Source organism: Poecilia latipinna, unplaced genomic scaffold (assembly GCF_001443285.1).
Source record: "Poecilia latipinna isolate Pla-1442-1.1 unplaced genomic scaffold, P_latipinna-1.0 Scaffold123, whole genome shotgun sequence".
Lineage (NCBI taxonomy): Eukaryota > Metazoa > Chordata > Actinopteri > Cyprinodontiformes > Poeciliidae > Poecilia > Poecilia latipinna.
This window is the reverse complement of record NW_015112739.1, coordinates 365,205-389,698: the sequence shown is the minus strand read 5'-3', so window position 1 is coordinate 389,698 and position 24,494 is coordinate 365,205. Positions and strand designations below refer to the sequence as shown.

The window sequence follows — 24,494 nt, the reverse complement described above, 5'->3', positions numbered from 1 at the left end:
TATATATATATATATATATATATAAAACACAAAAAATAGCAGAATAAAAATGTATACATGATTTTTAACAAGTGTATTAAAAAACACCTTAATGTCTGCAGCCCAAAATAATGACTTGGACTAAAAACACAGAAACTGCCAAAACAAGTTACCAAAATTGAGCTAAAGCATTTCTCAGTTTGTTTTTATTTTTGGCCAGAACTGTTAAGAACCATCGTAGATGTAACTAAATGCCACGTGCAGCTCAGAAGCCGCATGTCGCAGACCCCTAAAACAGACCTTCAAGTGACAGACTTTACTTTGAAGACGTGGTGGCGTTTTATGGCATTTGACATTTATAGTATTTTCTCTGAGGGATGCACCTCAGATGGATTAGAAGGTGACGGCGGTCAGACAGAGGGAGCTTTACAGCTGCAAGGTGTTAAACCTCTCAAACTCAACTCTGCCAAGACCTCAGGCGATCTCACACCCAAACAAACTTGACTGTCATGTTATTCTCTCTGTGTCGATCTACGGTCATTAAAAGACACTTCTAGCTGTTCAAAATCTCACTACCTTACACTTTACTTTAGACTTTACACTTTGGAATGAGGGCAGCACAATAGAAATGATGGAATTGGAAGCTAACTGTTTGTCATGGTTAGTTGACTCTTTTGCAGTGATGCAACAGGTAGAACTCGAAAACTACAAAACCCCATCAAGCTCTCTGTAACGCTACCATCCTACATTTATTGGTTTAGTTTGTCCTTAGTGTTTGTTTTCACGCAGTGTTAACTACCCAGGAGCCACATGCTCTCCTATTATATACTAAACCATCTGCCCTGTAGCAAACACATTGCTGCATGTCTAAATGAATTGTCTCTGAACTGTTTGCGATACATTTTACGGTCAGCAAATTCAAGAAAAGATCACAAAATACTGTAATTTTCACCAAACAAGAGCTAATGAGATGTTCTCTGAGTTTAACAACCGAACGTACTGTCTCCCTGGAGTACGCATGGCTCTTCCTTATGTTTACCAAGCGCAGAAATAACAGGCAATGGAGAAACCCTGTGGGACAAACAAACCCACTTCAGTCAAGTGAATTTAAATTAACTGCAGTGTCAGTGCCTGTAATCATGATAATCCACAAAAAATTTTTTTTCCCTTTCTCCTATTGGCATGAAATTGATTTCGCGTCAGCACTAAGGCGAGGGTTAAACAGACCTGACTCTGGGGGGAAAACAAAGTGTTGTGGGATCTGTGGGAGGAAGACAAGATCTATCACCCAAAATATCCTTTCATTCCCAAAGAGAAGGGGCGGGGAGGGCAGGCGTGGAGAAACGAGCGATAAGCACCGCTGTGGGAGAACAAAAAGCCACTTGATTCTGGAGGAGGAAAAGGGAGCAGAATGGATAAGAGTCCATGCTGCGAGGATGAGAAGCCTGCCTCTGCTGCTCTGCAGACAGGTCTGCTTCATGCAGACACGGGCTGTAAAACCCTTCTCCTTAAGCAGTGGGTCTTCTGGTTCATGACGCGCCCCCAGTCTGCAGGCGAAGCAGGACTTCGCTGCTGAACGGCCCCAGTTGCCATAGCAAAACCGGCCCTTCACAGTAGCGGTTATTCATCTTCGGGAATAACAGCTCCTTTATGCTCGCTTATCACACTCGAGGCAACAGCAGGTTGGGGAAACAACCGGAAAACAAAAACAACTCTAGTTCTGGCGCATGGTTCAGACAGGAGAGGAGGGGCAGCAGCAGTCACAAGCATTCCTTGTAGGAGAGGATGGAAGTGAAAGCACGATAATTATGTCACACAAACCCAGGCCGCGGACCTCAACCTTGCACATTTTTTCACAGCCCTCTTTTTGATCACATTATGAGCTGCACTTTGTTGATTAACATTGTGTAACCCTGTCGTTCGGGCTTTGTCCGACTTCAATAGGAACATGAGTCATTCAGTGGGACCATGGGCACCACAGTGAGTCTCATTGTCCTCCCTGCAAAGCAGGCTTGTTACATGAATGAAAAAGAAAACCCCTCTCACTCCACATGCACACCATAAGACGAGCAAGTGACTGGTCGGAGTCAAAGGAGACTTGCAAAAAGAAAGAAAGGAAGTGCATCATCCACAGAAATTTCTGCTGAAAGGTCAGAGGAAGATCTTTGCTTTGCTGAAATCAAAGACCTAGGTAGGGAGAGGAAGTCGTGTCAAAACCTACAAGGACAGAAAGGCCAAGAAAATGCATTGGAAGGCCTAAAATTGAAATACATCATCCTGACAGAAGAAACTTGATAAATGATTAGGAAAAGCTTGTTTTAATGCATACCCTTAAAAAAAAATCCAATCCTGGGAACAAAACTATTCTTCAAGAAAAGTTGCCGCTGAGTATTAGACGTGATATCAAATAAGTCAGCACACAAACCTCAGTCACACGTTGAGTCTATATTTAACAGCAGGGCCAGCCTGTTGCTTAGCCAGTACAGGCAAATGCAGAAGGTGTCAAGAGTCTAGTGTGTGCCATAAAAAGGGGCAAAAAAAATAAAATACAATTGTATTTTTAATCTGTTAGGTTTTGTAATTTCCTATTATAAAAAAAACTATGCTAATTTAGCTAGCAAAAAACATTAGATACTACATTTTAAAAATAATGCCTCCCCGCCTCCTGCCCTAATAGTTTGTTTGTTCCTGCACCCTTGGGGCCCGCCTCTCACTGCTCTCACTGCTAAATTGTCAACTAACTGACAGTTGACAATTTAAATAATTGCATGTTTGCAAGCCATTTTTTTTGACACATAACTCTGATTGTCATCAACATAGAAAGAAAATGGAAGCAATGTTTTCTGAAAATGTGACCTAGACGTAAACGACAGACAGGAAAAAGAAGGAGGCCTAAAACAAAGCCCTGAATACCACCACTGGTAAAAAAAAATTGTGCTGCAACAATAATTTTTCAACATTTATTAGAGCTTACAATTTTTTTTTACTTATTATTACAATTATTATTAGGAAATACATATATAAATGAAGTAGAAATATATAAAAAAAACCATCTGCATAAGTAAAAGTGTTGCTGCAATTACAGAAAAAAATCTTTGAAAAGTGGATCTTAAATGCCAAAATGTTCTCAATCTGTATTAAAGTTCAAGATTCTCCACAGCTGACATTTGCCAGGTCTGATCTAGGACACACTCTGCATAAAATCTACCTTAAGGATTGAGCACCCGCTCTATCTTTTTTTATTTATGTGCGGTTTTTTTTGCGGTTTTTTTTGCCGTGTAAGCACATACTGTCCTCCATCTGCTGTTTGATGAAGACCGTTTCCTTTCCTCTGCAGCCGGCCTTCCTGTGCTGCTCCCCTCCAGAAGGGAAATGGGAGCAAAAGGCAGCCACACAGTCCAGACGAACAAACTGGATACGACAGATCCAGACACAACCGGCCGCCGATGACTTATCCACACAAACACAGTATTCTCCTTCTTTCCACTATGTTCTGATTATGGCTTTTGTTTTAAATGTTTTCATCTTCACTTTCCTTTCGTCCTTGTCTCATGGTCATGCGCCTCCGCTTATCACTAAGCAGCTTGCTGGAGACAAAATATTGTAAATGCATATTAATCAAGACGCACTTCTTGCATCTCTCTTACCATTTTACATGGGATTTCTATTAATTCAAGGACAAATTCACAAAGTTAGTAAGAGTAAAAGTCAAAGACTTCATATCTTTGGTTTGTGATTGTAATTTATAGCTTCACACAGTGCTGAGAAATGCTGTTTTTATAGGTGGATCTTCATTATTTTTGAAAGTTGCGGTTCCAATGTAAGATTAGCTGTGACTGGATTTGATAAAACACAGACGACCAATGTCACCAGGCTCTCAAAATCACTGAAAACATAACCCTGGACCTCAAGCAATCTGCATTTCTGTGCCTCTCCAACTTGTCCTCCAGACCCTGGGACCCTGATTTCTGAATGAAATGCAAAATGTACATTCATCTGAGAAGGGCACTTCTTTCAACCACACTTTTTCCTTCCACTAAACTTTGCATTCTCACCTAATCCAGTGCAATCCAATCCTGTTTACTTTCACATGCATTTAGAGACAAGTGGCTGCCAAAAGCATTTGGTCAGCTGTCCTTAGACACCGTGAAGGAGAGGAAGGATGAAGCCAGTCCAAGAGAAGGCAGGAAGTGAGGCCATTAGGATGTTTAAAAACAAAAAAATAAATAAATAAATAAAATCAATTCTGTTGCACAGAGGGAGCACTGAAGAGCAGCCAGCAAAGGAGAAATGTTTTCTTGCCTGTGTGATCGAACTAAAAGACAAGCAGCTGCATTTTATAGAAGCTGAAGGCAAGAGAGGGCAGCATGGCTGGCCCTGAAATAGACCACAATGCAATAGTCAAAGTGTAATGTAATAAAAGTGTGATGTTTTTAAAGTGATGACTGGACAAAATGGTCTTGACTTTGGCAACTTGTCACAGTTGGAAAAAGCTTGTTTTTGTGTCTTACATCCAACGATGCTCTCTAATCTCATCCCCAGATTGGTAGCAGTGGATTTCAATAGAGTCTAAGAGACAAACTTCATATGGTGGAGAAGAACTTGCGAACAAAAACATGAAATCAGTCTCATCAGTGAAGCACAAACAATTGAGGGGCATCCCAGCTTTGATTTCATTTAGGTATTGTAACAACAGATGAACAGACTTAGCCTCAAGTTTTTTTTCCACAGGAATGTAGATTTGGCAGTCATTAGCACAACAATGAAATTAAATTCAAACATGTCCTCAAAGCAGAACCCAAGAGTGGGCGATGGAGCGAGAGAAAAAGAGAGGTCCTAGCATGGAGCCCTGAGGCCCCACCCAGCAAAAAGACACTAAAGATGATACACTTATTAATGCTAATACAACAGAGGAAGTGAAGTTTGGTTGAAAAAAGATGGATGGACCAAGACCTGCTTTTTTGATATACTTTGAAGCCCTGGGGATCACGCTTGGACTGCTATCAATAACAATCAAGACAGAAGATCCTATGACATTTAAAACATTTTCTTTAAAAGACGAGGTGAACAGCAGCACTGGAGGAACCAGAAAGTTTCATCTGATATGGCAACTGGGTGAAATCGTTTCTCAAAAATATTTGTTATTCAGTTTTTACAGTGTTCTGATCGTGATCTTTTAACACGTCGAGGAAAACCTGAAGCCTGTCTGTCCACCTGCGCTCAGCCTTCCAGGAGGCCCGTCTGGCAGAATGAGTGACATCTTTCAGCTCGGGCTGACGTGTCAGTTCGGGACGCCTGGGTTTTAATGGAGCCGCCGTGTTGCACGACAAGATACAAGCTGACAGAGACTCCATCAACTTTTCAGTGTCAAAACACACGGAGTAAAAGTTCATGTCATTAAAACCAGATGAGAACCGAGCAGCAGTGAAAAGGTGCGACAGTCAGACAGAACCGAATCCAAACAGGAGCACAAATCACAGACTTAATCTTTAATCTGTGACATTTCAGGACAACACACGAGGATATTAAAATCTATAATTATGAAGACCTGATCGTATTTACTGATCACTTCAATCAAACCATCAGAAAAGTAATTTAGGAAGTGGTTTTTAAACTCAGGCGGTCAATAAATCACTACACACAGGACCGGGCGAGAGCAACCCAACTCAAATAATGATCAACTCAAAACTAGAGGAAGTGATCTGTGCTGAGAGCAAAAACTTTACAACAGCTTTGGATGTTGCTATGCCCACCAATGACCTTGTAAAATAGTTGCACATGGGACCTGGTGCAACTGGAAAATATGTTGTAAAGTGTGTCCAAGCTGCTGGCTCATCCCAGCGGCCATCATCTGCAGCTCCAGGAACCTTGATTAATACCAGGGATTACAGACAGCGACACATTCATGTAACGCGGCCCTTTAAAAGTCACAACAAACCTTTATCAGCAAAAATCTTGAGGTCCGTAAGTCATCACCTCTCACTCTCCAACTTCTCTCAGTTTAAGAAGTGCAGACCACATAACAGGACCATGTAGAATAATGGATGTTCAATATAATCTGTCTCGATTTTATCCCAGTCCATTTTTTGACCTTTTTTAAATCATGAAAGCAAACCTGGCCAATAGCTTTAGGGCAAGTTGGAAACACCTGAGAGTACTCCAGAATGTAAGGGAACTGAAAAAAGAAAGAGGGATAGTCAGAGCACCAAGAAATTGCTCATAGTTTCCCAAAGTATGTTGACAATATGGCTCAAATGATAAATTCAAGCCTGAAGTGGCAGAAGTAGGAAATTATATGTTAAATATGTGCATCTAAAGAACTGCCTAAAAAAAAACCCTACATCACACACTGAAGTTGAAATACAGAAAGAAGGAGGATTAAATCTGAAGTTAATAGCGAAATTCAAAAGTTAGCTAAGGTCACAACTGAAGCGTGTGCTCTGTGGCAACAAGTTTAACAAATTCAGTGGGAGACTGGAGACTCAGAATCTGTTTACTGTTTATGAAAAAAAGTCGAACAAGAAATGTTTCATTTATTGAGGCTGAAACTTCAAACAGAATCAACAAAATACCAAAAAATATCCAAATGCTAATCAGATTTCTTTTTTTTTTTTTTGTTCCCCCCAAACTCCCTTGCCTTCATATCCACAAATAAATCATGTAAATAACTGCATTTTGAAATGAAAATGCAGCTGATTTCTACTAAGAGCACTAAGTTGTTTTGGTCTGACTGTCATTTGCTTTTCACTGGCCTGTCCCACTTCCTGTTTTATGGTCTTCTTTGCTGGTCAGAGCGGTGAATATTCAAAATGAGGAAGTCGATTTAAGGGAAACCATGTCGTCAACTTGTGAGAAACTTCTCTCTGAGTGCAGCAAAAAGCTGGTGCCTTGTAACACTCGCTAAAACGAATGAAATTCTCATGTGGTCTAATTTTAAACTCAATCACAATAAAAATTTTAATCAGTTATGCGTGTAGAGTTCTGCATTACCTGAATGAGAGTTGATTCAGAGCGTGGCGACTCTAGTAACAGTTCCCATGGTCCTCATCCAATCCAGGGGTCACATTGCTCTCCTGTTCTCAAGCGTGAAGATATCCAGGAGCTGGAGGCTGAAGAGAGACGATCCCGGTCTCCAGTAGTGGATCTCACTGGGTTAACCTGGTCTGAACCAGCGAGGGTTCTCCGGAAACGGCACCGGATGCCTTCAGGAGATGCTCGCCTCCTTCAAGAGAGTAGGGACGGAGCACATGTTAGCCAATTAACAGGACAGCAGCAGACGGATGAGAAGACGCTGGTGGATGGAGAGAGGCATGATGCAGTTCCTGTCTGAGGAGGAGGAGGAGCGAAGAACGGCACGTGAAAAGCAGAAGAGCAGGTGGTGAAAAGACGACTTCTCTAAAGAGAGAACTGAGAAAAGGAGAAACTGTATACCAAAAAACTGATGCTCTACACAGCGCATCATAACGCCGCAATGAATTATTACAATTTTTTTCAACACCTTTTAATGTGAAATCTCTATGTAGAACCACTTGGGAACAGACAAGGAACCACGAGGATACCTTCGACTAGAGAGGTTTTACGCAACAGGTGAAGACTGAATGCTGAAACTGAAACAATATATGAATTACCGGGTTACTCATTTTATCTGAGGAAATCGTTTAGAAATGAATTGCGGTCTCATTTTTATGGGAGTCACAGAACATTCGTAATAAAACAGACGAGCAAAAAGAAGCTGCAGCACAAGATTAGGAAACAAGAAATAAAGGAAATTATACTTTTGGTTTGATAATACTTGCTAAATGCCTGAAATATATAAATCAGTCCTTTAAAGATCAAGCTCTTAAAAAAAAAAGCACATCACTTGCTGAACCAGGCTGCCCTGCAATAAAGCCCAGAAGAACAGCCTCCAGCCCCCCGTTGATAAATCTGACAGATTTGCAACATAATTCAATATAAAGCCTCCTCGTCTCTATTTGCCAGCATATTTACTTTAATCCATGATTTTTTTTTCTCCTCCTCTTGGTATTTTACTCTCTCTGTGCAATAAAAACTGGTACAAAGACGGTGCATTAGCTGCAGCAGAGGTTGCAGTTTGGTGCCATCTAATAAATAAACCCTTTGCTGAACCATAGGGGAGCAAAAAAGGAGGGTAAGAGGAGGAGGAGGGAGTGCAATGAAATGGGGACACAGAGCGCGATTCATCTACCTGGGAAGGCCAAGCGGCCTACGTATCTGGAACCTCTCTGTCAGCTGTGTGAAAAATACGGCAATTACCTTTTTTTTCTTCTTAAAGATCACAGCAAAAACTCAAAGCTAGACGCTTGTGGACATTTTTCTGCAACTTAGCTGTTTTCAGAGTTCCAAGGTTTCCCCCCCTCGGCAATGCGATGCATGCCTTGTGGTTGCGATGGCGACCGGATCGTCAGGCTGGGCACACAGAAAGATGCGCGCACGTGTTTATCTCTCTTTCCTGTTTCCTCTTTTCTAGGCTGCCCCCGATAAACTAATGCACACATCTCCAGCAGCCCTCCCCGCCTCCACCCGCTCGCCCACAGGAAATCGGGGAGAAAACATGCAGTCAGCATTTGCTTCACGACATCCTGTTAAATGAGATGTCATGCTTGAGGATTACCATGCTAGTCTCACAGGGGCAAAAGCTAATTCTGGCAGAATCAAGTGGGAAGGGAACAAAAAACAAAACAAAACAAAAAAAAAAATAGGATCACATCGTCAATCCTCTGTGATTTTGTTTTGAATTTGTGTCTCATTTCCTGGAAAGCATTTGCGCAGGAGTATTTGAAATCAGATACAGTCTCAGAATTTATAAATAAATAATATGAGGTCTGACAGAGGCGAGTCTGATCTAGGAGGCTGCTGAATAATAGAGGAACCTTTCTTTTATATGACCAGATGCACAGCTCAACAGCATTAAAAGAGAAAAGCTGCTACACCAAAATTTCAGAGTGAAGAATATAACTTGGTTATGCAAAGTTTTGTTGCATTTGGTTAATGTAAAATTAACTTAAGTCTACGAAATTAATAATAAAGAAATTTATATAAAAGTCAAAAAACACTTAAAAAAGTCCCAAAGTTCAGTAAGGGGATTGTTTTCAATACTGCAACCAAAATGAGCCTGAAAAAGCGTAAGATCAAGAGTTTATACACATCAATGAGAAGCTCAAATATGAACGGGGAACATTATGTACTTTTGAGAAGACTCAAAAAAAAAAAAAAGTACTGGTATCCACATGTGGATATTTCTGTGCACAGTAGGAAAAGACAATGTATATATTCAGAAGAGGAAATGATAAAAATTTTAGTTGAGCCATTACATAGGACATCACTAAAATGACACCTCAAATCAGATCATCACCTGCAGTAGCTTTTATGACAGTATAAAAACCCACAGTGTAAAGAGGATTTTTTTTTTTTTTTGCAAAAATGTGCAGTGCAATTTTATTATTATTTACAATAGAAAGGCAACAATTACTCCTGGATCTGCTAAAATCTCACAACTAGGCAGGGCCTGGTTTGCGGCAAACACTGAAACACACTCATTCCATTACTGTGTTTTAAAATCTCTTTAATGAGATTCCAGAGAAAAGTACTCACCGCTCTCTAGCTGCTCATAAAAATACCAGTGGCAACATGCAAGAAACTGGTCACTAATTATGAGTAGGGTTTGACTGCTGTAATGCCGGTAAATATGTTTCTACCGATTATTGAGAAGGGAATAAATAATCTGGCGTGGCATTTTTATTGATCACTAATTTTTTTAACTGATACTCCACGTTTCATCATGTTTTGAAAGATGCATGTTTTATTTCCTAGATAAATAAAATACAATCTTATGATTGAGTAACGAATTTATCATCTGAATCCGTGCCACTCGACGGATGGTTTGCGTCTTCGTCGTAAGTAGCCAACAAACTTCAGTTGTATTACTGCCACCTACTGGACTGGAGTGCGTGAAACAGTTTTGCTGAGAAAGGTGCGATTAACTGCGAGATCTGTAGACAGTTCCATGTCTACCAAGTCTAATCCCTACTTACTGGAGCACAGCTAACCTTTAAAGGAAATTAGAAAAGTAGCAGCTAAAAAAAAAAACAAAACCTGTCGATTTAAAGTCATTGCATCATTTATTTTTGACATTTTGTTATCTGTGATACAAATGCATTAAAGTAATTCTTCCATTTTACTTAGGTTTATCTATACTTTTGTGGAGGAACGATCAATATCTGTAGAGACAAATCACTCACTCTTACTCAGGATTTAAGTTCAACTTCAGCATAACAATGACAACCGACTGCACAGACAGACGCATGCATTTCTACCACACCTATAAATATGTACGTGCAAACAAACACAAGCATGTGTCTGCTTGACATTTCCATCTCTACGGGATTGTGGTCAATCAGATTAGAGCATCACACAGAGATCTCTGTGTGTACCAAAGCAAATCCATTTATAGAGATAAGCTTTGAGGGGCAGTTGCCACTACACACCACCTCACCCACTGAGTGTGTATCAGCCTCCAGCATCAGTTCAGAAGAACAATATTTACAGATGAGCTCTGACTTGTTGCTGCATGTTACATCCCCCGGCCCCCCCCAAAAAAAAGATGTCTCCAGGAGTTCAGGACCTCCGAAGAGGTCACGAGATAAACCTCTAGACCTCAGAAGATAACTAACCCAATAAGTACATAGTAAAGTGTTTTAAAAACGGGGCTATCTTTTTTTTTCCTTAATTTTTACAAGATTCATAATCCAATGCCAAATATACTTCACTTTTAAGGGGTGCAATTTCTTAATTTTAGGAATAAAAAAATGCATAAGTTGTTAAAGTCGTGGTATGTATTTTCTAGGAAAATAGTGCTCTTTTAAAGCAAAATCCAGTATGTTATGATCAGTTGTTATAAAAATGCTGCACATATCGAACATGAGTTAAAAAAAATTTGATCTTAAACCAATTGCAAAATTACTATAATTCGCAAGAGATTAAAAATTAATCATCCTTTCTTGACTAATAATTATCTGACCACTTGAGGGAATTCATTGCACTAAAATGCAATTTCCAGATGGTCAAATGATCTTTAAATATGGAAAAAAAAGAGACTGTGATGTTGTTGCAAAAGTAGCATAAGACTGATTTCCATACACTTGATCCCAGTACACATGCACTATTCTGAATTGAAGTGCATCAAACAGGGAGTGCATACTTTAATGTCCCTCAAAATCTACTTTATTTTTTCACTTTCAGGTCCGCACGACTCTCGTTTCTCAATATGCCAGCATGTGGCCCAGGTCAGGACACACTGTGACGGCAACTTTAAGATGTTGAACTTCCAAGATTACTTCATATTGTTGCAAATAATATTCATATTGTGTGTTTTTGATGTTTTATGTTAGATTAAAATTCTTGCATTAATCTTTTAGAAATCCCAGAGTCTAGTTTTATTAAATGCCCTCTGCATAGCAAGGAAACGACAATGAATTACACTGAGCAAATTCAGCGTCACTTGACTAATGAAATAGAGTAATTAATTGAAGACAACTTTCAAATAAGATATATAGTAGATCATGCAGCAATCTGCTACCAGTTTCACCACATGTGGATATCTGAAAGTGAGAAAACCACCAAGGCAAAGTGTGATTAATGTGTTTACAACCAAACCTGAAAGGGGGAAAGAAGATCCCATTTCCTCAATGAAACGTGGAGCTGGAGGATTTGTGATAAATAGCACATGTGACCTAATGTGATATAGGAATATAAAGCTGTGCCTGTGATTCTGGGCTCCATTTACCAGAGCAAGCAGAGAAACGGTGAAAAGGAAAGTAATTTGTGAGGCAAGACAGATCACCTGTCCATTTGAATTTTAAGCACACTGGTGTTATCGTGGCACTCTGTCTGGCTGAGTATCTGGTCTTTGGCCAAAATAAGCAGGATGTGAAGTGATAACATCATAAACAGGCTCTTCAGAGCTTGGCAATCCATGTTATTTTCAAGCGTCTGGAGATTTTCTTTAAGAGCCAACGCGAGGTAAGAATATTTACAGAGAGACTGAGAATGTGACAGACTGCATCAATAGTGTTATTTAGATGGCGAGGAAGGTAATTGAGAACCTGATTTAATACTTATCTGTGGTTTCCTCAGATCAATACTCAATACAGTGATGGAAGACGTAAAAAAAAAAAAGGGTAAAGAAAATAAACAAAGATGTGCTGCTCAGACACAAATAACTCAAATAGTTAAAATATATATGCGTTAGGTTATAGACGCTATTGCTCTGGTCTGATTTGTTGGTATGTTTGCTTGTTTGGAATGTATGTGGGAAGGTGCAATATGTGTTTCTTATTGAGCATATGTGTGTGTTTTTTTAATTTTATTATGGTGCAAATGTTCAAGATCTGTTTTTATTGTATCTTCTTTTGCTATGGCGGCGACTTCTCACAGCACATGGAGTCCAAGAAAAATGTCCCCTAATCAATCCATCAATCCATCTGTTGCAGATATCAGATGGAATAACATAGATATATTTTTTTTAATAAAGATAACCATTAAGGAATTTTTTTTAAGTTGTTTTGTTTTTGTTGCTTTTCCATAGAGACTTTGACTGCCAGATGTTCTCCCTTGACCTTTTCATCAGGCAGGTACTGTAAAACAGATTATTTAAATAAGCTTCAGACATTTTATTTTACATAAACTCAAAAGAAATATTTAAAAACTTAAAGAGACGGGAACAAATATGGCAATAACATGGGAAATTACGACCGGATATCCACGGGTTATTCCGAGATCGTGAAGTAAAAATCATTTTTTATTTAGAGTCAGAACTTTTTGTCCAATAATTTGCGATAAGAATAAGCAAAAAAATATTTAGGACTTCTGCAGAGTCCTTGCTTCTTGTAATCATTTAAAATGATCTGCAATAAATATTTTTGCATATTTATCAAGTTAATTTTCTAAGAATCAAGGATAGCAACAATTCCAACAGAAGAGATGGACCCATGAGTCTGAACATGCAACAGTGTGCACAGAACTGGGATTTTAGTTTACATTTACACCCTTAATGATATTTAATCCTGCTGCAGATTGTTGTCTGTATGACTCAGTAGGCAAAATGTAACTTCTAAAAATTGAAGGAGGCTCCCTCTGTTTATTAAAATCCTTCCTCCAACACACCACACAGTGTACAAAAGATTACATACTGTTCTAGTATAACAACGATAAAGAAAAGTAGGACAGGTCTAGACAGTCCGTCAACCCTGTTCTCAATCGTAGGACCCAGACGTGGTCTACAGTAAAAAGGCAGATCCTCAGTTCATTAGAAGGGCTGCATGGGAAAACACATTATTCAGCTGTCCAAGCAGCAACCCAACACACATCCCCTCGGTGGTGGTGTCTCCCTTATTGCTTTCACATCCTCTCTCAAAGCTGTGGCTCAGTGCCGCTCAGACGGGAAACAGTCAGGATCAAACTAAGGATTCCCTGAAACATCTATACTCCATGACCCCCCCGTGGTAAATATTCATGGCAGAGAAGCAGTCAATAACCAAGGACAATGTAAGAGTAAAAATACGTGGATCTCTGAAGCTAAGTGTCTGGCTTCATGCCTCGTCTATCTGCACAACCTCGTCTGGGAACTGAGAGTTTTCACACATTCGAGTGAGAAATCAGTTTATTTCACACAAAATCTGTCAAAAGAAGAAACGAGAGTAAAAAAAAAGCACAAAAGATCTAACCTGTGAAGTATTGCAACAATGTTCTTTTCAGGAAAAGCTTTCTTAAGAATGTCAGCTACTGAAAGAGGAGCTTTTAACCCGTCATATTTTGTCATTTTACAGCCACAATCGTCAAGGTATTTTATTAGAACTTTATTAGTATTACATGTGTCCTGAAGAAGCCAAAAAAAAAAAAAAAAAAAAATACACATACACAATAGTTTTTTTGTTGTCACTTTTTTTGTTTTCACAACCATCCATGTCTCCCACCCTTTCCCTGAACACACCGTCCCAAAAGTGGAATATGGTCACGGCAGCGTCATGCTGTGGGAACACAGAAACTAGTCAATGGAAAGTCAATAGGAGATTCACCTTCCACCAGGACAACAAGCCTAAAAATAAAGCAATAGAGCCACACTAACGAGGTTTAAAGCAAAGCAAATGAAGGTGTTGGAACGGCCCAGTCAAAGTCCGGATCTCACTCATTTTAGTAAGACTGACCTCGAGCTATTTTGCATGGAAAAATATGCGGAACTTTTTCTCTCGATATGTAAACCTGGCAGAGACATACAGCGGATGAAATCTGGCTCTAGCTACTTTTCATCCGATGAGTACAAATGCACTCCACATTTCCAGATTTTTACTTTAAAATCATTTTCCTTCTACTTCACAATTATGACTAAAATCCTTAAAAAATTACACTAAAACATTTTTGGTATAATGTGCAGTCGATGAATACTTATGCAAGGGACAATATGCAACAACTCAGCTTCTGAAGGCTGTCCCTGCATGACATCTAGCCGACCAGAAAGAACCACAACTTATTACATCACATCCTGTGTATGAGCTCTGACCTGCAGGCAAACGTGGGAGTATAAAATTAGCTGGACTGTGAGAACTGGACAGGCAGAGGTAGAGTCCGTCACTGAGGCAGAACACAAAAGGATACAGGCGTGGAAAAAGCAGAAAGAAAAAAACAAAACAAAAAAAACACAGTCATAATTGGAACAGCTCAGAGTCCCTTCCTGTCATGTGTAGCGACTCTGGCTACAATAACACTCATATTAGGTCAGCTCTGGCTCTCATGTGCAACACATAAACCCAGATTAGAGGGTGAAATTCCACACTTAAGATGTCTAATGACGGGTTAGGACTAACAAGCAAAGTATTAGCGCTGTAATGGGACTCAATTTATAAAGAGTCAGACCAGAGGGAAGAGAAACCAAACACAGAGCCTGGTTTCAAGCTCCATTACACACAAGCACCATCTTATATGGATGAACCACTCATTTTCTTAGTGACTTTTCACTAATGGAGTGAAACAAAAATAAACGCCTGGAGGAATAATAAGAGCTCTTTTTGAATATTTGATGCAGTTGTTACATATATATATATTTTCTCACTTTTACACTTGATTTGGAGGAAAGAAACTTAATTCTCAATATTTAAGCATCAATATTTCTCAGTGGATGGCGCAATAAATTTTCCACTAAACGCAGGCTGTTTCGTTAAGCGGAGCTTTCCGACTACAGCAGCAGTAACACGAACACGCGGGGAGTTACTTTCACATTATGGAAGGAAGCTTGTTGAAGCAAGCATAACAAGCGATTCCTACAGATTTTGTGTCCTGTAAGATGATAAAGTAAAGCCATGAATAAATACATAATCTTGGTCTAAAAATGTGGATTTACAATGCAGTGTGCAGAGACTGCATATCAGTGTGGAGGGACTTCAAACCCCCCTGCACAGGCCTTTGCACTCCATGCGTACAAATCACAGGGAGGGATTTTAAAATACCTTCTGAGGAACAGAAGTGGCTGTTTGTGCGTGTGAGAGTTCAGATCTGCTCATTTTGATCAAGGTAGTTGAAGAAAAATGCCAGAAAAGGTGGGTGGATTTGACATGTACCAATCAAACAGTCACTTTAGTTCACAGGCATTTATGATGCCCGTTCAGAGTGGGAACTACAAGTTGGGGTGTATGACTGATCCTTGCCACTTAGTCGTGGAGTATTTTGTTGAAAAAGCGGATTTTGTTGGAGAAACGGATTTCAATTATCCTACCCTAAACCTTTGCCCTTGGAACTTAATTACCCCGAAAACCTCTTTATGTTTATTGTGTGTTTCTACTGCTGTACTGCAAGGGAAATTAAATCCAGTGTTGCTGAACTTCACCAGTAAAAAAACCTATAAAAGTAGAACTACAGCCTATACACTTTCCACTAAGTTCTTGTTTTTTTTTCTCCCAGTTGCAGAGCAGGAATATTTAAAAGCCTGAAATACTGCCAGAAATGGAGGTTCTTACAGTATTATAAGAAATGATTTAATAGCTTATGTTGGAAACAGGAAAGCATAACCACAACTGTCACCAAAATAATGTGGTGAATGTTGTCGTTCTTACAGTAAAACGTAGATTTACCATTCTGGTAAATTTAAAAGTATTTTAAATAACTTTATACACTTCATAAATGCATAGGGCAGTATTATGCTACTCTGTGCTCCACTTATCTGGAGAAAACTGCAGTTTTTAAACTCCTGTCTATTTTGTATCATGCTGGATTTGATGAAATATAATCACTAAGGGATTCTCTAGGTAATCTGTACAGAGAGGAATGTTGGCAGTTAATGCTATGTACACTAATCACTAAAATAACAAGACTCCAAAACATACTTTTTGTGCTTTAAATTAGCAAAACCCCTTTCATTTTAATGACTACTTTCTCTGAGATACAAAATAGGGTGGGAAGTCCCTTCTCCTAATATATATAAGCTATTTATATAATGTTTGTTGCTAATCAGCTGACCAGCAGTGCACAGCAACAGATGAGGAAGGGACACTGCTGTAGTTCTCTATGCTTACAGAAATTTCTGGTTACTTTGGCACACTCTCTGGTACTTTAAGCCATTCAGGAACACTGTGACAGAACATGATAGTGGTTTTAAAACAGTAACTTTTGAGTCTTCATGCACATTTCAGCCCGTGCCTACGAAGACGCTCAGCAGCTAATGCGATGGAGTTCAGTGTTTGACATGTCGGGGTAAAGAAGACCCCAAAACTGGACAGGAACAGTGAGATGAGACCATTAAAGTATTATTTTCAGATTGTATGACAGCAGTTAGGGTCTAAAGCTTAGGTGAAAAAATACAAAGGCTAAAACTGTAATAGATTTGAAAAAAAATAATAAATAAATAAATGCAATCCACCCCTTAATTTCTGCCAGTTGCAGTAATGCAGAGTTTTTCTTTCCAACCAAAGACAGAAACCACCGTCCTTTCTCCACAAATCTCCACCCCAAAGATAGAGGGTGTTATGGAAGCAGCAGGCCGTTTTTCTGTGGTAAATTCCTACTCTGGTAATCTCTATTTACCCTGGTAGATGTTGTGGTGGTGTGAAAAAGAACCACAAAGAAGTACCATCGCTCCTGTAAAAGGTGGCTGTGGTGGAATAAACTGGTATTTGGGGAGTGGTAGTTAACAAGTTCTTAGTTAATGTTATACTTGGAAGCTTGTCTGAGCAGAATATTTTATTTTAAGATGAGCAGCGTTTTTTGACTTTTTTTTTTTTTGGAATGCTATGAATGCTAGTCTGTCATATCAAAAATAGTGAGTTAAAGAACGTGCAAAATCTTGAAAGTCTTCGCTTAAAGAAACTCCACCATGGTTTCCCTTCTACTGTCCAGTCGGCCAGCCCCTTGTTTTTCTGAATCCTGTCTGGGACAGGAAGTAAAAGCTCATAGGAAGAGCATGCTGTAAACCTAAATCAACAGGATGCGGGTGATTCACAGGGCAACATCCACTGCACTTAGGAGCAGCGACTGAACTCGCCTATAAAAAAAGACCTCAGTCCTCTTTGTGTCATTTTCTTCAAAGGCATCACTCCAGCTGATCTAAAGCCAGTGCTATGTGCATGAGTAAATGCTACAATCTAGTCATCAGACAGAGGAGAATTTGCACCCCCACCTACTTACTCTACGCTCCTTCCAGGAAGCAGTCATGTAAACACTGCTGCGTCGTCGAGGTGCAACATGAGGGGCAAATGGATCACGTGTTTGAGTTTCATGTCCACTACAAACAAGCCTGGGAGAATTTGAGCCCTCTAGAGGATGGAAAAAAAAAAAAAAAAATCAAACAAAAACTGCAATTCCCTTTAGGTCTCATTATCCAGGGTTTTCAGATTACAGATGCAAAGCCACGTTGTTTAATTTTAATCCCTCCTGTATCGGTGTAACAACAAACCTGTAGGGAAATCAGGGTTGGGGAAAAAAAGGAAGGCAGAGAGAGGAGCTGTGCTACTTCATCTATAGCAGGTAACAGGAAATTGACCACTCAGCAGATCATCTACAGTAGCTGCTCCAGTCAGCACGCCGACTGATGGATGGCAAGTCACACTTGAGCAGTGACACCATCGATTTCCTTCCCACGCGACCACAGACTGCTGATTCAAGATAATGTAGCATTTTAAAAGGCCTTGCTGGTGGCGTTGTGAGGATAAATTCAGCGGATGAAGCTGATAAACGAACCGAGGTTACATCTGCAGATGAGATTTATTTTTCCTGCTCAGGAACGTTCTATACGGTAAATCACCGAAAAGGTCTTCTGTTTCTAATGAAATATTGACAACTGTGTAAAATTACAGTCAACGCATAAGACTGATATGTTTGTCAGTAGAAACAATACAAAAAGGTCAATAGTATTCAATATTAAATTTCAAATGAACCAGGTTCACAAAAGTGCCTTTTGTCGTTTGCCTGGCGTTAACTAATTTTAAATTATTCAATCTTTCAGCATAACCAACGACTGAATAGTCAGAAACTTTTAAAAAAGCCATTTTTTTCCTAATCAGTGAACATACTACAAACATCCTGTGGTAACAAAAGCACACTTCAATTTTATAGAATAATTAGAGGAATCACAGAGAAGCTATTTAAGTGTAAACTGGATTTTCTACTAAATTTTAAAGGCATTTATGCAGTTCACTAAGACTGGAGTGAGAGAGAGTGCAAGGCTCTGAACAGATAACAGTAAGGCTGAAGTGAGTACAGCAAAGTTTTGCCCTTTTGTGCCATTCATGCCTGTTTGCAATGGAAAAGTCTGTATTTTAAATGTTGGCAGCCTACAAATGCATTCTCTAAAAATATGTCAATTAGCCATGCTAATTGCTAACACCAGATGCTAAAGACAGCCAAAGTGACAGATGTCATAAAAAAAGAAAAAGAAAAAAATCAATCTCTGTGCAGCAGGGTTTTTTTTCTCCTTCTTTAAATAACATTTTTAAAGCAGTTTGAAATATTTTAACTTAAAAACAGGATGTGGAGAAAACTGTAGCAAAGAGCTCAACATCCTGTATTTTTAGCGCATATCCAGCGCACACGATCGTAGACGTTAAATTATAAACATCCACACGAGCCACCACTGTGATGCAAGCAGATGCACATATTACACGTTCAGAAACGACAGGAGCGACGCAGCATTGATTACATAAATTAAACATTGCAGGAGCAGGTGTCTCAGAGCGGGCTGTCAGTGTTGTAGGTATCTGGCTTGGCATTATTAAAAAGATGTTAGCTCATCCGAGTATCCTGAGGATTACTGGTGTGGATCTTTATAAAGAGCTGTAAACAAAGGCTCCACGTGCTCATCTGAGGAGCAAAGATAAGAAAGTGAAAGGAGGAGGGGCTGTTGGGGTTGACTGCCAAGCTAGCAGCTGTGTGATGGATTTCACATGGATCTATCTCGGCTTCCCTCCGCCACGAACAAAGAGCGCCTTCCGAGGGAAAGCCGTGGAGGGATCATCTATTTTCCATTCATATCAATTGCCCTCACAGCAGGTTCTGCATGATTGCTCACACCTCATGGTTCTTCAGCGTGCAATTATTCTGTTTGTCAGACACGCAGGGAATCATAGGTGCGCATATTTTTGGGAGAAGGGGGTGGGAAGGATTGCAAATATGCAAACATTTTTCTTTGCTGAATGAGTGGATTGTAGCAGCAAGTGCAAAAGCTGTGCTGCCATTTACATCCCTTAACTCCATCAGTCTCACTTTCATACAGCAAGACGATGCAAGAGCAGCTCAGAATGTCCCTAAAAAGATCTATATTTTGACAGACTTATTTAGGGTTTCTTCACATTTCTGATGTGAAATTCTTTTCCAGCATTAAAATTTCCAGAGTTCCTGGACAGATGTGTGGCAAAAACGTATAAATGCTTAAGTGCAAAACATTGTGAATGGATTAACAGTCAGATGGATACATAAACATAGACGGATGGATAAACAAATGGATCCATCCATCCCTTTTCAACGTCTTTATTCAGACGTTGAAAAGAATTGAATCATATTTCATTGTTTTCCAACTAAAGGTTTGGAAAAAGATGCAGTATTTTGTTCACTTTCTCTAAATAATAAAAATTCAGCTGGTGAGCAGAAGAAAAAAAAAAAAAAACTTAATTACCTCACGGCGTGCAAAAAAACAGAACCTCTTATGATTTTACGACAAAAGCAGAACGCGTCAATACACCAGCAAATGAGAGATATGTCGTCAAGCTCCGCATGGGGTCGAAAACTCACAGTGCAAAAAGATTTTTAATACTGAATCTGGATTACTGCGGCAGCTCTACGCCTACAGATTACTTGTATCCCAGTCGGAGCAATCAAAGACAATGGCACTTTTTGTCCCCGTAGAACCGACAGTACCAAACAGTAACAAAGGCAGACTCTTTCCTAAACGGGTCAGGAGTGATTAGGCAAGCGGCACAGAGAGACTTCAGATCTCCCAGAAACAAACAGAATTTGGCTGATTGTGCCTGAACCAACTGCAACTCGCCTTAGCGGCTTTAACTGGCAATAAGTGATGTTACAGTTTGGCAATTATCCATTATATAAATTGGCCTGTGCTATAAAAACATCTTTAATATACACAGACTGCTACCAGAAACATGCATCTGTGATAAAAAACAAAATGGCACCCAGCTGTCTAGACGTTTTTGCATAACTTGTGATGACAGCCTAACCATCTTGGCTGCTGTGTTTGTCGTCACGCTTTTGATGCATTATTTATTAGCTTCCCACAGAAAAGTCACAGATTTTACACAGACTCATCTGAAACTGAGCTGAAATGGAAGCAGTGAAGCAGATGACAGTGTTGCATTGGCAGCAGTGCTATTTATTTCGCTAAAACTTCTGACAAATATGCTCAGAAACAGGCGCAACGGGACGACCAAAACAATGCAACAGAATGGCTTTCTGATTTCGCTTTGCTCGAGCTTCACAGAGGCACACGAGGTAGCAAAATCGGGGGTTGGCGTTATTTTCCGCCAACAAAATAAATACGACTTCAAGGGATAAAATCAAAGCAAAGAAACAGATTAAAGGACATCTGCTGCTCGAGGAGGTTGAGAGAGAAACTCTGAGACAGATGGAAACAGGCTGAAGGAAAAAAAAAAAAAAAAGACTAGAAATCACTCAGGGTGACCTGCTCTTGCCCCGCAAAAACAAATGACATCAGAGTGGCTGCCAATCAGCTGATGTGACACAGACAACGGCTGTCAGAACTCGCCCCAGCTTTCACTGAATACTTATGAAAAGCTGCAGAACGCCTCGCTCCAGGAGCAACACAGATCCACGAAAGTCAGCGTGCCGATTTTAATACACGCTCAGATTAGAAAATTACTAAGAAAATTCAGTAAACAAACAAGCGGAGCTTTGCAAAAATACGTTGCAAAAATAATCGCTCGAGTTGAGCTATTCTGCTAACAGCAACCCGGGGTGTTTTTTGTTTTTCTGCTCGCTGTAGTAAAATGACACTTCAAACATTCTTTTCATGCCCGCTTTTGAGAGGAACACGGTTTGTTATTGCAACAACCAACACCATGAATCTACTGACAGAGACAGTTTGAATTTAATGTCAGAAACTGACAGTTTCTTTGCACCAGTCCACTGATAAATTGCGCCTGATATCTGAAAGTCAACCAATCTTGATATTAAAGATAAACATAGAGAAGGAGGAAAAGAGGAACCCCGGATATCCACTGGGATTGTCGACCACGGCCGTGAATAAAATCCACAAATACTTGAGACTCTCGCTTATAACTGCCTGCTTTAATAGTTTAATCAACAAATATATCTTAACATACACCAAGTGAAAACAATCTTAGCACTACCGCAGAAATAACAACCATACTTTACCTCAGCCAAAAAGCACTTTACAGAGGTATTTTAGCTTCTCAAACTGCATTTTATTTTACAATATTATATGAATAATCTGGGTAATCTATACCCAGATTACATATGATATGTAATCTGGGTACAGGTAGATTTTCCGCAAATAATTTAGTTATGTTCCAGAAAAAGCATCTGCGAATAAGCAGGTCTAACCAGGTGTTTGTATCTCACAGCTACAAAGGTAATCAACATAATATTAACATCCATAATTTTAGCAGCAGAAAATGTGTTGCAAGTCTGTTACTTAATGAAAACCATAATGTCACATTACACTTGTTAAAATTGTTGTAAATATTATTTAACTGCATGTCTGAATATGGGAAATAACTGTCAAATGGCAAGAAGAGATAAAATAAAAAATCTCTTGTACCTAAATTCTCCCCAAACAAACAACAACAACAAAAAAACAAAGCCATCAAACCGTAAGTGTATTTTTTTTTTCCTTTAAGCCATAAAAACACTCAAAATGTCAGTATTTGTGACGGGTCACTGTGAGCAACAAGCAGGAGAAGTTGGACCCCGTCGTCGAGTGAGAAAGTTGTTTTTTCTAAAGACATCCAGAGTGTTTGAATCCAATATTTCTGCTCCATGGTGGCAGATGACAGACATCTGCAGCAGACAAAATGCCTAAAACCTCGATATGTGGCGAGCGGCTACACAAAGCAACTCAACTGCCCCGAGATAAACACCACTATCGCAGGCTTCTCCACAAGAGCTGGTCATTTCGCTCCTGTTGTTTTAGTTCTGATGGTTGTTGTTGTTTTGGAGCATGAACAGAGCCATCTGCAACCAGACATTTTGTTCATAGCCACTTTGACAACCTCTTTTTTGCTCAAGAGCAAGAAAAAGTGGTTTGATGATTACACAAATATCTACAGGAGGTTATTTAGGTTTAACTAAGGGTATTAATCTGTCATTCCAAGTGTTAGCTAAACCAAAGAGGGGTTTGAAGCAATAAATAAAAATTGGGTGCAACAGTATGTTTTAAAAAACAACAACTACACAATAAAATCTACGAGTACGAGTATATTTCATGATCATTCATCAACTCAGTTCACAGAAATATACTTACCCTCCAACTAATCTCCAAACTTGTGAGATTTTTGACAATAACAAATTGTCAAAACGCGAGGCTTGCCGTTTGGAGGCGGGTTGCACAGAACAATCGACGAACGCTGTACCGCTGTGAACACATTAACAAATGGCATGCAAAAGGAAAAAATCTGGGTGTAGTCGGGACATCTGCTTCAATGCATAAAAGAGGATAATTTAATTTCTCCATTGTTGGATTCAAAACTACGACTGCTAGATATTATTCACCAGGTTGCTGTTGTTTGTTACAGTATGAGTCAGGAAAAGGCCGATTGGTGAATCTCTGGACAGAGGGCAGAAAAAGAAAAATATTTGTGATGTGCTTGGACAAAGCAGACCAAAATTAGAAACAATTTTCCTGGAACATTTACTTATTCAGTCGAGTCCCAACATGTTTAATACAACATTTTGATTCTTACCCCTCAAACCTGCTCTTAATTTCTTATATTTTGTTATGAAAAGTCAATGCTTATAAGTTCTTGGTGAGTGTTTGGATGGATTGTTATGATACAGTTACATTAAAAAATGCCTTTCTAAATCTTTGATGTGTGGTTAATTAGGAGACGTTTGGGTCTCTTTTCACACTGATGCTTCAGTAACATCAGAAATGCTGTAGAGAAAACATCCCTGTTTCTACATAGGTAACATGGCAACTCATGCATTAACACACAGCTATCCCTTTAATAACCAGCAACATAAAAAAAAAAAAACTGGGTTGTGATCTTGCTGAGCAAGTCAAGGTTTGGATTTAATCAGCTTAAAGTTGCATGTATGAGAACAACCAACCATTATTACTAAAGATACACTAATGAGACTTCTCCTGGTTGATAGCATTTTGGTCTGCTCCAGGTTCCTGGATAGAAGTAGTAGTTTTGAATCAAACAGGAAGTTAATTACAAGATTTTACAGGAGGCATCGGAGCATATGTCCCAAATCTTCATCTAAGTTTTTTAAATTAAATACAAAAATGTGCATCAAATTACATGACATCGGGTGACGCACTAGAGACGCAACAACCAATCGACACTGCATTTCAACGCATTACCTGTATCATAGAATATGTATGATTTTTTATTATCTTTTACACAGTCATGAGAATCAAAAAAATACAAACAAGTAAAATGACAATCAGCAGGTTAGATGTAAAAAATTAAAATAATCTGGCAATGGTTATCAGCCATAAAAGGCCTAATTAGTCTATTTATTTTGTTTTCAGATCAAGATTCTGATCCAGTAAAAGTCTTGGACTTAGGATGTGTCATTAAACTTCTCTGTTGGTTGTCAACTATACATATATATACTGCTCAAAAAAATAAAGGGAACATTTCACTTTAATTTTGTGTGTGGCTCCAAATCCAGGCCTCCATTGGTTAATAAATTTGATTTCCATTGATGATGGAAATCAATGGAATTGTACAGAATACTTTGTTCTGTACAAAGTTGAATGCGCTGACAACAAAATCACACAAAAATCATCAATGGAA

General features: G+C 39.2%; 1 protein-coding gene and 1 long non-coding RNA gene across 6 annotated transcripts in view; one reads left to right on the top strand and one right to left on the bottom strand.

The window, feature by feature from the left end:
- The window catches only part of LOC106945015 (uncharacterized), a 67,888-nt gene extending 63,683 nt beyond the window's left edge, over positions 1-4,205 (top strand). Inside the window, exon 2 of the long non-coding RNA XR_001424465.1 lies at positions 3,317-4,205. This is a non-coding gene — a long non-coding RNA (uncharacterized LOC106945015). The remainder of the gene's footprint in view (positions 1-3,316) is intronic.
- Positions 1-24,494, bottom strand: part of ptprea (protein tyrosine phosphatase receptor type Ea) — a 71,695-nt gene that overhangs the window by 28,928 nt on the left and 18,273 nt on the right. For all 5 annotated transcript variants that reach the window (XM_015028400.1, XM_015028403.1, XM_015028402.1 and 2 more), the window contains exon 2: positions 6,970-7,201. The gene's annotated coding sequence lies outside the window, so the exon portion shown is untranslated. The remainder of the gene's footprint in view (positions 1-6,969; positions 7,202-24,494) is intronic.